Genomic DNA, 13,701 nt, shown 5'->3' with positions numbered 1-13,701 from the left:
TGCTATCCTAATCTAGAGCAACTAGTGGATTCTTTTAAGCACCAGACTTAACTGTCTCCATCTTTTGAGTTTCACCCACCAACACATAGCAGATGTAAAATCACCACTGCTTTTTCTCCAATTCTACAGCAAGGCTTTACTCAAGCTGTTAACACTCCAAAAATCACAGCTGATTTAATAGCAAAGCAGTACTCCAAGGATCTCAGTTCAGTAGCTCATGTTGTTCCCAGGCCTACCAGTCTTAAACTCACTTAATTAGCAGGTGATTTTCAAGAAATACAGCTAAATGGAAACACACATGAAAACAAGGAAGAGGAAACACACAGTTATTTCCTTCCACTGGCAGTATTCCTGCATTGAACAGATGCCCCAGTAAATGCACCCCTACTGGAAAAAAACAGTGCAGGAATGTATCACTTGAATGACACAAGTATGAGTAAGCTATCAAACTCTTTCTGTAGAAAAGGCCTTTGGACTGAATTGACAAACATGTTTTCAAGCCCAGAAACTTAACTTAGCATTGCTCTCCCTTCTGAATTTCACCACGTGGGAAGCGATATCACCCAGAAAGAGCCATCCCTTCTGCATGGGTTCTAAAAGTATTTTAACAAATCTCAGCTAAACTTTAGACCATTTAGATCATTTGACCTTTTAGATCATTCCTTCCTTAGTCAAATGTGGTGAAATTCACAAACAAATTCCTAAGGGAATTCACAAGAGAGGAACAGAGAAGCACAGGATACTTTCTTAAAGGTCACACTCAAGGAGCTGCAGTGAATGGCTCCTTACCCAAGTGGAAAGCAGTGGTCAGTTCTGGGGTAGGCACCATTTAACACCTTTGGCAGTGACAGGGACAGCGACAGTGAACAGTGACATCCTCAGCAGGTTCACTGATGACACCAAGCTGTGTGGTGCAATCGACACACTGGAGGGAAGGGATGCCATCCAGCGGGACCTTGACAGGTTTGAGGACAAACATGAACATGAAGTTGAACAAGGCAAACTGCACAGTTCTGCACCTGGGTCAAGGCAATCCCAGGTACAAATAAAGGCTGGGCCAAGAATGGACTGAGAGGAGCCCCGAGGAGAAGGACTTGGGGGTGCTGGTGAACGAGAAGCCTGACATGACCCAGCAAAATGCAGCTGCAGCCCAGAAAGGCAACCATGCCCTGGGCTGCACCCAAAGCAGTGTGGCAGGTTAAAGGGGGTGACTCTCCCCCTCTACTCTGCACTCCTGAGACCCCACCTGGAACACTGCATGCAGCTCTGGAGCCCCCAGCACAATGAGGATGTGGACCTGTTGGAAGGAGTCCAGAGGAGGGCCATGAAGGTAATCAAAGGAGTGGAGTACCATTCCTAAATGAACAGGGTGAGAGACTTGGGGGTGTTCAGCCTGGGGAAGAGATGGCTCCAGGGAGACTTTAGAGCACCTTCCAGTACTTAAAGGGGGCCTTAAAAGAGAGCTGGAGAGGAACTGTGTTCAAGGGCATGCAGTGATAGGTGAAGGGGGCATGGATAGCTTTAAAGAAAATAGGTTCAGATTAGACATTAGGAAGAAACTTTGAACTGTGAGAGTGATGAAACACTGAACAGGTTGCCTAGAGGAGCTGGAATTGTTCAAGGCCAGGTTGCACAGGGCTCTGAGCAACCTGGTCTAGTGGAAGGTGTCCTTGCCCATGCCTGGGGCTCAGAACTAGATGATCTTTAAGGTCCCTTCTAATCCAAAACATTCTATGTTTCTATGATTGGATGCCAGGCTAAAGCATGGAGTGAGAGAAAAATGCAATTTCAGAAGCCCAACAGTCATTATCAGTCTAAATGTAATGACATGTTTAATTTTCTAGGAATGCTAATCAGAAAGCATGCAAGACATACTTTATCAAAATCAAATAAGTCAGCAACCAAAATTACTTAAGAACTATCTTCTGCTGCAACTAGAACAACAATCTATTATCTTTGTGCTTTCTTGCACTTCATCCTTATTCCTTTTTGTTTGATTTTTGTATTCACATTCCTGTTGTTGTTATTAAAAACCTAAGTATGCCCCACATTTTTGTCCCTGGGGCTACAAAACGTGGCAGTTAAGTAGCTGCTTAATCATCACATCCCATCCTCAGCCAGCTGTAGTGTAACTGGGATTTTGCTAAAATCTTCAGCCTGTCTTCTGAGCTGCACTTATACTCATCTTGTGCAGTAAAAACAGGTTGTTATGCCCTACTGAATAGGTCTTGGAAACCAGCACATATTTAGTCAGTGTATATTTATGCTTGAACTCACATCAGCAGAAACAATGAGTACAAAAGGCCATACATTATGGGCAAAAAAATCCACAAATATTACAGGCGCCTAGAAAAGTCACATGAAAACTGAACTCACTGAATGTGAGTTAGAAAAATGACAAAATTCTAGAACTTATCTGTCTGCTACTTTAAAATCCTTGCTGATACATGCAAGTCCCATTCCTCCACTCCTTTCATAAGAACGGAAGCTACATCAAAGAAAAGGTTAAATATCTCACCTATTCTGTCTTTGGTTGCTGGAAATTTAAGGAATTGAAATTCTTCCAAAAGGGAGTAAGGACACAGTAAGCACTATCTGTGTTCCAGCTGAACTTTGAAAGTGAACGTTGAAAGTCTTATCAGAGTTTCAGGTGATATCAGACAACCCATAAACACACTGCATACAATTATTACAAAGAATTTTATCTTGAAGGCAGAAGACAAATGCGAAACTGTCACCTTAACTGTGCTGTAAAACAGCCAAGACGAAATATTACTATTAAGCTGGCATATCAAAAAAGACTCCCAATAAGGGCTTGAGTGCACTTGTACTTCCCTGCCTACCCTTGTCACCGCCAGCTTGCCAGTGCCATCCATGCAGAACCCAGTGCAACACACCATACCTGATATGACAGCTACTTCAGCCAGAGATTTAGAACCTCTCATAGAAAATCAAGAATAATTCACCTCTGGAAAAGTTTCTTTCTAGCTTGATCAAAATACACAGGTTTTTTGACTCAAGCCCAAGAACCTGGCTCCATCAGATGTTGTATGTTAACAAGAATATCATTCTGAACGCCAGTGAATTGTGCATCAAGAGCATACCTCATCCTAGATTACTGTAAAATGTGCATTGACTTGGGATCTGAAGTCTACTTTTTCTTGTGATTTGGAACACAAGAGAATAACCTTTTCATTTTTTAAGTTCAGTATTTTGGTAGCACCCCTAAGTTCATGAATCTTTTCTATGCTACAGCTAAAAGAAAAGTCACATGCCTTGTGCAGGAATTTCTTAGCACTCTTCACCCTATGTGACAGGTCAATCAATCACAATGGTCTCTCTTGGCTGTAAAAAGTATAAATAGCTTTAATAGGAGAAGTTTAATCTAAGCAGCAAAAAAAGAATGCAAGTGCTTTTACATCACAATTCTTCACTTACCAACACAGACAGGCCATTAAATTTTGGGCTGCTACCACAGATCAAGTTCTAAAACCTGACATCCTTGTCATGGCTGTAGAACAGCTGACATAATTTACTGCACAGATTTTCAACTGTAGGTCATTTTTTGTTGCCAAAATGCTAACAAAATTCTTCACAGAGGTAAGAGGATAAGATTTTATTTGCAGTTAGGGGGTTTTCAGGAAAGTCAGTTCAGTAGAAGACCACAGTGTCTTGTCTCCTCTGATTTAGAGCTATAGTACACAGCTGGACTGTGGCATCTGTTTAAGAAAAAGAAATATGTAACCTGCGTATTGGCTCCTGTGTTTTGTGCATGCTGCCTCACCATGAAATATGATCTATGGGTATATACATTAAACATGCACACACACAGAGCACTACATGTGAGATGTAAACAGGTCTTGCATGCTGATCCAGGTACCGACAAGTTCCGCACAACCGAGATCTTCCACACCACAAAATTGCAGCATTGCCTATAAATATACTCAGCACTTGTTTCTGACAAACAAAATATCCCTCTAGTCAAGACAGCTCACTTACATGAACAAATCATCATATGACTGGAAAAGGCGGAAAAAAATAGCTGTGCTTTGGACTACTCTTTTCAGCATAGACAGCCAGGAGCTGCATTGACTGGGGTCACTGCTGGAATGACGTGTGGCCGTTGCCGATGTCCCATGGAGAAGACGGTGGCACTGATTGTGTTTGGCAGTGGAAGGAACTGGAAAGTAGATTGTGCCCTCTGGAAAGCAAATTGGAAAGTACTGTAAAAGTTCCTCGGGCAGAGAGGTTCCGAGCACACAATGGGGAAAGATGAGCAGCATCGGCATGGGAGGTACAAGGGAAGACAGAAAGGGATGGAGCTACGCTTCACTTTGTTAAACAGGTGGCCAGCTATTCTTACTGCTTTTGTCTCCTCTACGTGCTAACTCAATTTATTTAGAGAAAGACGGGAGAAGAATCTCTTTCCCTCCGCCCGGTTTCAGAATTATTGCATCTCCTGGGGGGAAGGGTTAGACTGAGACATTTGGTTTGGAAATGACTCACTCGGCAGCGCTATGGAGCCGGAGGGTCTATTTTTAATATTTTTAAATGGAGAACTTACCCAGGTCCATGCCTGCGCTGCGCTCCAGAGGCACGGCGGAGCGCGGGGAGCCGGCCCAGCCCGCTCCCTTCCGCAGCCGCCCCCCGGTAAACATCCCCGCCAGCGGCATCGCCGCCGGCCCCGCTGCCCGAGCCCCCCGGCCGAGCGGGGCCGGCGCCCGAGGTCGCGGCTCGCACTCACCCCGGGCCGGGCTGCGGCTCCCCGCGCCCGCCGCACGCACGCACGGACGGACCGACAGACGGACGGACCCGCTGCCTCCTCGCCGCGATCTGGCGAAATTTGCCACCCACCGGCCAGGATTTTACACCTCCTGGCGTCCGGCCAGCCCTTGCTGCTACGGCCGGCCCCAGGCTGGCTCCTCCCCGCCGAGACGAGAGCCGGCCGGGCCGGGCCGGGGCAGCCGCGCCTGCCTTCCCCCGCTCCGCCCGGGGGTACCCCTCCCGTCCCCGCCGGAGTCAGGAAGTTTAAATTCTCCTGACCTTAAGCGAAAGAAAGGGAATGGAAAGGATGGAGGAGCTCGGGAGGCCCTTGGCGGGGAAGGGCGGCCGGGTCCCGCGGGGCGCTCCCGGGAGATGCTGGAGCTCCGCCGGCTCCTGGCTCGGGGCGCACCCGGCCAGCGCAACGGGTCGTGTAGCACGGGGGAAGGGACGTGCCGTTTAAAGTTAGGGTTTATTTTATTTTGATCTCATGGTTCAAGGTTCCTCTGGCAGCTGCAGCGCCGTGCAGTTTGCCCTGTTGTGTTGTCACAGCCTATAGCAGGCATCAGACAGGAAACTGCTGAAATAAACCACTTGTAATTCGGGGTCCTTAAAGAGATTAAAAGCCGCAATTAGTTGCAATCAGGGAGCAATCGCATGGAACATGTAAGTCAAATAGTTACGCTGACTTTTGGAGAGCTACTCATTAATTGAAAACACTTGAGACGTTTAAGTACTTAAAGGAGACAGACGAAATTGGCAAAATGGTGTAATTTTCCTAACTGTTTAAGAGCCTTTTGTGAATTACGCACCATACACGGTGACGCGGATAACCTGATGCACTCCTTGTTAAGAGAATTCAAATCATAACTTTAAAACTGAATTGTATCTGGTCTCAGAATGAAGAAAGCTGGTGATACTATGAAAGCAGTATGTTAATCCACTAGTTCATGCTGGAATTCTTTCTTTAACACTTTCAACTTAACAGTTAAAATGGTTAAACTTTAACACTTTTAAGTTGTGTCGATATCCATAGTTAGCTTAGGTAAGAACAGCTGCCATATATGTTTGTAGGAGAAGTATTCTCATGTCTTTTTTTCTATCTCCAGATGTTTAAAACACCCACTGAGGTACTGTGAACCTTACCTGCTGTCCATTGTTTCTACTAGTTAGGGTTTACTATTATGAATGCAAAATCATTACCTAGGGATTGCAGACAAGACTTTACTGCAAGCTGTATGAACACATACAAAAACATATTTCCTGTCTCAGACTCATGTGTCATATGATGATAGTTGATACCTACCCAGAATATAAAATAGGTTAATCTACTAATAATTAAAAGTGCATATTATCATTCATTCTGCACCTGCTTTTCAAGTTACTTATTTTCCAGATAAATATTCATAAATGAATACATAGATAAATACTTCATTGCTGAAGTGGAGTTTGACTGGTGATCTCAGCTCATGGTATACCTGGGAAATGACCATCACTATAGCTAGATCAATTGCAAACCAAGGATGTGACTTACTGTACTTGAACTGTTCTCCATGGGCCAGCAAAAATCCTAAGGAATTTTCATGTGAAGAGTCTGTTGACCTGACATATTTGTTCAGGTGGCATGTTCCACTTAAGAGAAATACCCAGGTTTTCTAAATAAACCTCAAAACACCATCCCACAAGCTGGCATTTCCCCCCAAATTTTAACTCACATGGTTATAAATCAAAATTTGAAAATACGCTTCAGGTGTGGGGCAAATTCCTGCTTAAAGTTTCTGAAGGAAAAGCTGGTTACCATAACCATGTGGTTCTAGTTTCAGGACTACCACTGAGGGACATCACTGCTACAAACACAGACTTACTGTGATCATCCTGATGTACTGCTGGACTTGCACTTGTGGGAGAAGAGGAAAGAGCTGAAGGAAAGACCTGAAAAGACCCCTGCCACCACAACAGAAGGAAAGGGGAGGTCCTCTTTAATTTCCTCATTAGGAAGAAGTGAGGATTTTGTGGAAAGAAAAGTCTTTTTCTCTGAGAGTGAGGGCCCCTAGTTATGTTATGCAGGAGCACAGGTACTGGGAAAACTTTAATATATGGCAAGGACAGACAAGAAAGACAACTAAAAATATTAACCCAGCAGAAAGAGATAAAAGACTTAGGTGAGAATCATTTTACCTAACTTTAGCTATCTGAGTCTATGCAAAAGACACATAGCTTTCAAAGCTAGATAAGGTAAATCCTGCCCTACAGCTTGCCCAAGTGAAATAAGGTAGAAGTGAAAGGAAAGAAAGAGAAAAGATTTGTGTTCAGGTTAACAGATGAGAAAAATTACCTTGAATTGCTCCTTTTCCCCTTTTAGCTGTGGTTAGAGCAAGAAGACAAGAATATGGTTTTCAAAGAAAGCTCCTTGCCTTACACAGACAAGTGATAATTCACAGGTATCTGCTCTCTGCCCCGAAAGTCAACACATGGTGCAAATGCACTGCTGTGTGCTTTCTGTGAGAGGAACAGGCTCTTCTATGGCCTTGTCCTACAGCATCCTCTCAGAGAACTGAAAAGCAGGTAAACTGACAACATCAACAGTGTTGCCACAGACATTTCTATCATGAAGAGCTAGGTGAAAAATAGCTACAGCCTTTATTTTGTTTTTGCCACTCTGCCTTAACACCTCACATCCTCTCTGTAGCACGCTCTGTAGTGAGTCTGAGTGCACACACACCCTGCTCTCACAGCCTGCTGTTCAATAAGAGCCTAACCACAAGAGCTGTGACTAACAGATGCAACCTTTTATTGGTTTGCTTATAATGCCCTTGATGATGGGATGAACCCACAATGTATCACCTTCACTTTGGCTGTGCGATCCAACAGGTCTGCAGCATTGTGGGCTTCCCAGAAACAAGTCCTGGGAAAAGACCCACAGTGTAGTCTACAAGGAGGGCAGTCTATGAGAAGTCATCATTTCTGAAGAGCATTACCAATTCTGGCACTATTGTTCAAATAACACCTAAAACAGGCTAAGAAGTCACCAACCTACATTTTATTCTTATCCTATACACAAGCATTTCTTGCCCTTTCCATCTACAAGGACAGCAGGTATTTACTGCATCTGTCCGATGTGTGGTGGGGAGGAGGGGTCAGCAAAAAAAAAAAATTGCTTCAACTAAAGTGGATGATTTTGGCAACAAAGGATTAGGCAATAGCCACATTTGAAGTTGTCTTGCAGATTCTAGCAAGGAGTATGGGGCAGATGAATGGGGATAAGCTGGGAGCAGCAACCTCCTATCACATCTCAGACAGGGAGGACACATCTGGTAATCCTCAGTGACACTGGAAATTATTTAACAAAGCAATTTATCTTTCTCTTGGGATTGTAGTGAGAAAACTTCTTGTACCAGTGATGCCATGAAGCTTAAGCAACTCTTTCAAAGAGAATAAAAACAATTTTTTCATAAGTCACCATTTAATGTTCATTTTTATGATTTCAGGCTTGGGGATGGAAGGGGAAAGGAAGAGCTCTAAGATGTGGGCTTGAGGGTACACTATTCTATTAATTTTACAAGTCAAAGCTCTGCCACAAATTATATTCAGGAAACAAAATGTAGTTCCACAGGGAAGCATGCAGCTGTACTACTACATCTGTCAGAAAACAATTCAAGTCACAACTATTCACTGAGAAGACGAATTCTCAGAAGCTGTAATACTGAGAGAGACCTAAAATAGCAGGAGAGCAGACAGTAAATTAGACAGGCCCATAATTTGAGATGATGGGAGGGGAAAAAAAAAACAGAAACAAGAAAACAATAGGATAGTAGAGTAAATAAACAGAAACCGTGACAAAAGCCTCTGTTACTGGAAATGTAGTGGAAACTCTTTGGAATACTGCATTCAGTCCTGACTATCTTCTCATCAAAAAGACATCAGTAAACACAAATGAATTATTTTTTTAAAAAAGCAGAAGTGATGAGGATTGATTTAGAGACCCTGTCATGTGAGTTGAAAGAACTATATACAGCTGTGCACGGTTTGTAGAACACAACACTACAAAAAAATAGATGCAGCTGTGGGAGAACAACTATTTTGGTTTACAGAAGTGAGAGCATTATTATTGTGAGGAGGGAGAAACAAGGATGAAACAGGGCAAAAAGATTAGGATGAGTACTGTCACAATGGCTTGGCTGTAAGATCCACTGCCTGATGGAGCAGTTGCTTCGGGAGATTCTTGTGGTATTTTAAATAAGCACAACATAGTGTTTATCCCTTGGCCTACCAAGCACAGTGGGCTAGTTGATCTTTTACAGAGGAATTTTCCATCTTTAATTTCTGTGTTTCTAAAGCTTCCTACTCTGTAGAGCACTGTTTGTCATGCCAGTGGCAAACCTCGAGGAGAAGACGAACAAAATAGCCCATGGGCAGAGATCTAAATGGAGAAAATAACTGAAGTGTGTTTGTGTTTGATGCTTTACAGTCACACAACACAAATCAGAGCCAGGCAGAGGCAGCGGCAACCAGTATTCCTTATGCTGACCCCTGCTAGAAACCATAATATAAATTTCCAAAGGTCACAAGCAAGCATAACAAACCTTTCTTTTCAACCTCCAGCTTTCAAGTCTTCCCATCCCACTCCTGATTTCATCTGTCTCTCCAGCATCTCCATCTACTCCATCTCCCTCCTGCCTTTCATCCCCAAGGTCAGTAAACTGAATCTTTAAATTCATTACTTGGAATTTTATACATCCACCTATACATCCACCATCTCTGATCTGGTTTCTGTACTTCCTACATCAGAGTGGTGTGTCACATTTTCTACCATGTTTCAGTGAATCCTCAGAGCAGTTCCCATCTTCTCTGATATGTCAGCAATGAAACTTTGAAACAAATGGCAGACCTTTTGCCTTTCATTTTCCATCTAACTCTTTCCTCTTCTTCCTTAATTGCTTCATCAATGTGTTATCCTTTGGCTTCCTCCAGGAGGGCTTTTTTTCTTTTGGTCACTTCTATTCTTCATCTTGACTTCAGGTAATTTCATACACACAGACCAATTAAATTACCAGTGCATGCTTTCCTTCTCTGCTTTAGTCCCTTCTATTCCTTTTTTGAACTTATTATACTGACTATAAATACACATACACACATTTATTTAGGCATCGTTTTTAAGCCAGAACATTCTTTCTCTATGTTCTCATTTTCAGGCAATATCTAAATTTTCCAGATAATTTCTGGGTGTCTTCTTTCAAATAATGTCCTTTCTTACGCACAGAGCAATATATCTCAGCCTGACTTTAGTCACTTCATATCAAGATTACTGTGATATATTTTCCTCCAGGTTTCAAAAATATAATCTTTGCTCATATTTATGCAGAACAGCACTACAAATGTCATTGCACTCATCTCTCACGTTGAAAGCAATACCTTTTACTTTCCTTCCCTCTCTTGGCCTGTCCTTCTCACCACAGTTCCTCTCCTGTCTTTGTATTACTGCAGTTTCTTATATCTTAGTTTCACCAAAGTCCGCCACTGTGATTGCCACTGAAAAAAGCAATTTCACACTAGCTTTGGCTGTTAGCTCTGCCCAGCACTGCCCCTCCCTTGTGCCATCAATATCTCTGTGACTGCACAGCAAATTGGACCAGGAAGATGAGCTGGGTTACAGAGATGACACTGCCTTCACTGCTTGCAGGGAGCTTGACCTGACTTTGTGCTGTTGCTGGCATCTGGAATAGACAGTTGGATCCAGTGTTGTGTGAGTCCCACTGCAACACCAGCCCAAGAGTCCAGGAGAACCTCACTGTTCTCTCTTAGTGTAAGGACAGGCCTGGAAGTAGAGCTGCAAGCTTCTCTGCAATGTGTGCTGCCTTGCTGTGAGCCAGCTCCATGGCCATTTAGGATCTGTAGGCTGTTCCAGTAAAGAGTTCACCATGGGCGGTAATTTGGGTAATTTTGGCAAGCTGGCCAATGCCTCAATTCCCAGCTGCAGAGAGGTTTGATATTTCATATATCAGCTGTCTGCTGGCAACAGCTTTGGGTTATAATGTCTTTGGAAGCTGACATCGTTCTTAAGGTGAAATGAGTGAACACTGGTGAATGGATGCCAAATCATGTTCTGATTACAGGAGGTTTCCAAGGTGTCTTCCTTTACTCATCTTTGACTTGGTGTGATTCATCTCTTGGTTTTCAGTTTGTTTTTTTTTTTCACTTTCTACACCTCATTTGTAGACCATGCTGTGCTCTGCAGGACAGAAGCACTCCAACACAGTGAAAGTCACTAATGGGGGTAGACTTCTCTTAGTGAGAAAAAGGCAGGCTTTCCTCCTTAAAATTCGTGAAAGCATTTGGCACCATCACTTTGATGTAGCACGCGGAGCCAGCTGAAAACAAATCTATGTGCACATGGCAGAAGGACATGTTCACCTCCTGAGCTGACTGGCACAAAAATCAGTTTGGTCAGGGGCCATGAGGAAATCATGTGATGTACCAAAAGGGATCAGAGTAGCTCTGCCTATATTTACATTCAGAGAGAATGTGGGATAGACTTGAACCCTCAGCCATCCCATAGTTGGTGGGATGATGGGCAGGCATGCCTTTTCCTCTAGGAACAAGATTCTTACTTACTTTGTGGCTTATATTGCTGATTTGGCACAGCTGCTGACAACATTTCCTCACCTCCCCAAGGTGACCCTGCCTTCCTTGATAAATGGAGAAATGATAGAATGCGGCCAGGTGCCACAGACAGAATGTACATGTTTACAGCTTGGTGCTTATTTACTCATCTGCTCTTGACTTCCACTGTGATCACCAGGTCATCTTTTCCAGACGTAGCACTGCTGACCATACTGGAAGATACCTTTACTGGCTAAAGGACCTTATTTGTCTGCCCAGGAATGGGGCTGTGCTGTGGGAAAGGTGGCTGGAGGCTGTGGTGGGGGAGAAGAGAACCCTTGGCCATTCTGAGTTAATATGCACAGAGAAAGGATCTGGCAGAATGAGTGAGTCACAAATCAGTAACTACATATCTCCTTCTTGACCAAACAGTTGTCTCACAGAGGAGTGTCAGTGACTTCTTGCATGGAAGTGATGCACAGAGTGAGGCTATAGTGTAGGATTAAACTAGGGAGGATGAGAATCCTTGGTGGACAAGTAGAGGCATTTGAAATGTCGACTGCATTTCAATATACAAACACCTATAAAATGGATGGCTTGTGGGAGATATGTGGATGGTAAAGTGAAGGACAGCTTCATAGAATTCCTCCATGTTATCAGATGCTTCTGATCCCAAATTATCTATCATTAACACAGAGAGCCTTTGTACCAGACCACACCACAAAGCAGGAAGAAGGATACAAGATGCTAAAAGCACTGCATAAAGGAAGATGCAGACTGTACATCGGCCTTCTGCATAGGATGAGTCTTTGCAAGCCAGAAGGGTCTGTGAATCTGTGAAATTCAGCCTGTGATTGCAAGAATAAATGCATTTAAATCGAGAATCCCATATCCACATGTTCATATGGCTTATGAGCAACACTTCATGGTGGCTACATGGCTGTATGTACAGACACACTTCTCCAGTGAGCTAACACAGGTTTTGGAACACCAACTGTGGAATCTGTGTCTAAGGCTCTGCGTTTTTGTGGGGGGCAGTCATATCCCAACTGTGCCAATATGAAGCTGGCTAAATCAGTTTGAGACATTGCCAGTTTTCAGAATTTTTCTCAGTCTCTCAGGTTTTTAATTTATTTTCAAAAACTCTCCATGGAGACAGTTTTTATGTGGAATTTACCCTTCTGCCAGGCCAGACTGGAATTTCAGCCATTTAAAGGAAATATGAGATTTTTGTGTGCGCATGTGGTGCCAACTCACTAGAACAGACACGGGGCCAACACATGGGCTTTGCAACCAATAAAACTCATCAAATAAACCAGCTTGCCTCTTCTCCTTCACTTCCTCTCTCCCTCCCCCATTCTCTTCCTTCCCCACTATTTTCACACCTTGCTGAAACATATGAAATCAAAATGGCAAAAACATTCCACGGAAACAGTCATTTACTCTGGATTATTATTCACTGGATTTATGCACACCATGCCCTGAGCAGGCAGCCTCTCTCCCATCCTTGCCTTAGAGCAGAAAGTGCATCTGCCTGGTCACAGCTAAAGAAAGGCACAGTCCTGACCAGTGGAGACAAACAGCTCTGGTGACAGCCCAGTGAAGCAATGCCTGGCTGGCACTGTGTCACATCCCAGGCCAGGAGCTCTGCCCAGCAAGGTACAAATGCAAAGAGTGACAGTGACAGACTGTGGAATTCTCCTGCAGCTGGGCAATGTGCTTCATTAAGGGACCCTGCATTAGGCTGCACCCACCACAGAGGGTTGATCAGGGAGGGAGAGGGGACGTTCAGGATTAGGCAGGGGAATTTGGAAGAGAACTGCAAAAGCAAGGGCACCTACATGTTGTCTGACAGATCCATTACCACCATGAATTATCAGCCTGTTTAAAAGTTAGTAGTTCTACCTCTAAGTGAGGCTTTTTTAGTCTAATCATACAATTGTTACAAGCAACTGGAAATAGGAAATGTGTTTGATTGCATAAGTCTGGCTCAGGTAGGCTAGCAGGGATCCCAGCCAGCTTGCATCTGGTTACTAGGCAATGTAACATACTGAGGGCCAGAATGGGTCCTCTTCACTCAGATTTCTGTCTCTGACACAGCCAAACATAAATGCCTTAGGTGGACCAGAGGAATAGGAAAAGCATATGGAAAGATGACTTCTCTCAGTCATCTCCTCTACTATTTCAACCTGTATTAGCCAAGTTGAAACTAGCACAAGGTGCTCCCTGAAGTTTAATCACTTTTCCTCTACAATTGCAGGTACCTTTGAATTTATTTTCATGTCTGTGTTTTCCAAAGTCTGTGAAGGACAGATGTCTTGCTGGAGCAAACTCCATTGC

Source organism: Cinclus cinclus, chromosome 6, assembly GCF_963662255.1.
Source record: "Cinclus cinclus chromosome 6, bCinCin1.1, whole genome shotgun sequence".
Taxonomy (NCBI): domain Eukaryota; kingdom Metazoa; phylum Chordata; class Aves; order Passeriformes; family Cinclidae; genus Cinclus; species Cinclus cinclus.
Note: the sequence above shows the minus strand (reverse complement) of the source record.